Below are 4,376 nucleotides of genomic sequence, written 5' to 3' on the forward strand. Positions count from 1 at the left end.
CAACAACAATTAGAGGACGTCTAACTTGTTTTTGCAGCGATTGATCATGTGATGTGATATGGCCAGAAGTTGTGATGAATGATGAATTGTGATGTATGAGATCATGTTCTTTGTAATAGGATTCACGACTTGCATGTCGATGAGTATGACAACCGGCAGGAGCCATAGGAGTTGTCTTTATTTTTTTTGTATGACCTGCGTGTCATTGAATAACGCCATGTAAACTACTTTACTTTATTGCTAAACGTTAGTCATAGAAGTAGAAGTAGTCGTTGGTGTGACAACTTCATGAAGACACGATGATGGAGATCATGATGATGGAGATCATGGTGTCAAGCCGGTGACAAGATGATCATGGAGCCCCGAAGATGAAGATCAATGGAGCTATATGATATTGGCCATATCATGTCACAACTATATAATTGCATGTGATGTTTATTATGTTTATGCATCTTGTTTACTTAGGACGACGGTAGTAAATAAGATGATCCCTTAAAAAAAATTTAAGAAGTGTTCTCCCCTAACTGTGCACCGTTGCTACAGTTCGTCGCTTCTAAGCACCACGTGATGATCGGGTGTGATGGATTCTTACGTTCACATACAACGGGTGTAAGACAGATTTACACAGCGAAAACACTTAGGGTTAACTTGACGAGCCTAGCATGTGCAGACATGGCCTCGGAACACGGAGACCGAAAGGTCGAACACGAATCGTATGGAAGATACGATCAACATGAGAATGTTCACCAACGATGACTAGTCCGTCTCACGTGATGATCGGACACGGGCTAGTCGACTCGGATCGTGTAACACTTAGATGACTAGAGGGATGTCTAATCTAAGTGGGAGTTCATAATTTGATTAGAACTTTATTATCATGAACTTAGTCTAAAACCTTTGCAAATATGTCTTGTAGATCAATGGCCAACGCTAATGTCAACATGAACTTCAACGCGTTCCTAGAGAAAACCAAGCTGAAAGATGATGGCAACAACTATACGGACTGGGTCCGGAACCTGAGGATCATCCTCATAGCTGCCAGGAAACAATATGTCCTAGAAGGACCGCTAGGTGACGCTCCCGTCCCAGAGAACCAAGACATTATGAATGCTTGGCAAACTCGCGCTGATGATTACTCCCTCGTTCAGTGCGGCATGCTTTACAGCTTAGAACCGGGGCTCCAAAAGCGTTTTGAGCACCACGGAGCATATGAGATGTTCGAAGAGCTGAAACTAGTTTTTCAAGCTCATGCCCGGGTCGAGAGATATGATGTCTCCGACAAGTTCTACAGTTGTAAGATGGAGGAAAACAGTTCTGTCAGTGAGCACATCCTGAAGATGTCTGGGTTGCACAACCGTATGACCCAGCTGAACATTAACCTCCCAGATGAGGCGGTCATTGACAGAATCCTCCAATCGCTCCCACCAAGCTACAAGAGCTTTGTGATGAACTACAACATGCAGGGGATGGAAAAGACCATTCCTGAAGTGTTCTCGATGCTGAAGTCAGCAGAGGCTGAAATCAAGAAAGAACATCAAGTGTTGATGGTCAATAAGACCACTAAGTTCAAGAAGGGCAAGGGTAAGAAGAACTTCAAGAAGGACGGCAAAGATGTTGCCGCGCCTGGTAAGCCAGTTACCGGGAAGAAGTCAAAGAATGGACCTAAGCCTGAGACTGAGTGCTTTTATTGCAAGGGGAAGGGTCACTGGAAGCGGAACTGCCCCAAATACTTAGCAGATAAGAAGGCCGGCAAAACCAAAGGTATATTTGATATACATGTGATTGATGTGTACCTTACCAGTACTCGTAGTAACTCCTGGGTATTTGATACCGGTGCCGTTGCTCATATTTGTAACTCACAGCAGAAGCTGCAGAATAAACGGAGACTGGCGAAGGACGAGGTGACGATGCGCGTCGGGAATGGTTCCAGAGTCGATGTGATCGCCGTCGGCACGCTGCCTCTACATTTACCTACGGGATTAGTTTTGAACCTTAATAATTGTTATTTAGTGCCAAGTTTGAGCATGAACATTGTATCTGGATCCGTTTAATACGAGATGGCTACTCATTTAAGTCTGAGAATAATGGTTGCTCGATTTATATGAGAGATATGTTTTATGGTCATGCTCCGATGGTCAATGGTTTATTCTTAATGAATCTCGAGCGTAATATTACACGTGTTCATAGTGTAGATGCCAAAAGATTTAAAGTTGGTAACGATAGTCCCACATACTTGTGGCACTGCCGCCTTGGTCACATTGGTGTCAAGCGCATGAAGAAGCTCCATGCCGATGGACTTTTAGAGTCTCTTGATTATGAATCGTTTGACACGTGCGAACCATGCCTTTTGGGCAAAATGACCAAGACTCCATTCTCCGGAACAATGGAGCAAGCAACCAACTTGTTGGAAATCATACATACCGATGTGTGCGGTCCAATGAGCGTTGAGGCTCGCGGAGGATATCGTTATGTTCTCACTCTCACTGATGACTTGAGTAGATATGGGTATGTCTACTTAATGAAACACAAGTCTGAGACCTTTGAAAAGTTCAAGGAATTTCAGAATGAGGTAGAGAATCAACGTGACCGAAAGATAAAATTCTTACGATCAGATCGTGGAGGAGAATACTTAAGTCACGAATTTGGTACACACTTGGAAATGTGGAATCGTTTCACAACTCACGCCGCCTGGAACACCTCAGCGAAACGGTGTGTCCGAACGTCGTAATCGCACCCTATTGGATATGGTGCGGTCTATGATGTCTCTTACCGATTTACCGCTATCATTTTGGGGATACGCTCTAGAGACAGCTACATTCACTTTAAATAGGGCACCATCTAAATCCTTTGAGACGACACCATATGAATTATGGTTTGGAAAGAAACCTAAGCTGTCGTTTCTAAAAGTTTGGGGATGCGATGCTTATATCAAGAAACTTCAACCTGAAAAGCTCGAACCCAAGTCGGAAAAATGCGTATTCATAGGATACCCTAAGGAAACTGTAGGGTATACCTTCTACTTAAGATCCGAAGGCAAGATCTTTGTTGCCAAGAACGGATGCTTTCTGGAAAAAGAGTTTCTCTCGAAAGAAGTAAGTGGGAGGAAAGTAGAACTCGATGAAGTACTACCTCTTGAGCGGGAAAGTGGCACAGCGCAGGAAACCGTTCCTGTGATGCCCACACCAACTGAAGAGGAAAACAATGATAATGATCAAGGTACTTCGGATCAAGTTACTGCTAAACTTCGTAGGTCCACAAGGACACGTTCCGCACCAGAGTGGTACGGCAACCCTGTCCTGGAAATCATGTTGTTAGACAACAATGAACCTTCGAACTATGAAGAAGCGATGGCGGGCCCAGATTCCAACAAATGGCTTGAAGCCATGAAATCCGAGATAGAATCCATGTATGAAAACAAACTATGGACTTTGACAGACTTGCCCGATGATCGGCGAGCGATAGAAAACAAATGGATCTTTAAGAAGAAGACGGACGCGGATGGTAATGTTACAATCTATAAGGCTCGACTTGTCGCTAAGGGTTATCGACAAGTTCAAGGGATTGACTACGACGAGACTTTCTCTCCCGTAGCGAAGCTGAAGTCCGTCCGAATCATGTTAGCAATTGCCGCATACTATGATTATGAGATATGGCAAATGGACGTCAAAACGGCATTCCTTAACGGGCATCTTAAGGAAGAACTGTATATGATGCAGCCGGAAGGTTTTGTCGATCCTCGGAACGCTAACAAAGTATGCAAGCTCCAGCGATCCATTTATGGACTGGTGCAAGCATCTCGGAGTTGGAACATTCGCTTTGATGAGATGATCAAAGCGTTTGGGTTTATGCAGACTTATGGAGAAGCCTGCGTTTACAAGAAAGTGAGTGGGAGCTCTGTAGCATTTCTCATATTATATGTAGATGACATACTCTTGATGGGAAATAATACAGAATTTCTAGACAGCATTAAGGCCTACTTGAATAAGTGTTTTTCAATGAAGGACCTTGGAGAAGCTGCTTATATATTAGGCATCAAGATCTATAGAGATAGATCGAGACGCCTCATAGGTCTTTCACAAAGCACATACCTTGATAAGATTTTGAAGAGGTTCAAAATGGATCAGTCCAAGAAGGGGTTCTTGCCTATGTTACAAGGTGTGAGATTGAGCTCGGCTCAGTCACCGACCACGGCAAAAGATAAAGAAGAGATGAGTGTCATCCCCTATGCTTCAGCCATAGGATCTATTATGTATGCCATGCTGTGTACCAGACCCGATGTAAACCTTGCCGTAAGTTTGGTAGCAAGATACCAAAGTAATCCCGGCAAGGAACACTAGACAGCGGTCAAGAATATCCTGAAGTACCTGAAAAGGACG

This window comes from Triticum dicoccoides, chromosome 7B, assembly GCF_002162155.2.
Source record: "Triticum dicoccoides isolate Atlit2015 ecotype Zavitan chromosome 7B, WEW_v2.0, whole genome shotgun sequence".
Taxonomy (NCBI): domain Eukaryota; kingdom Viridiplantae; phylum Streptophyta; class Magnoliopsida; order Poales; family Poaceae; genus Triticum; species Triticum dicoccoides.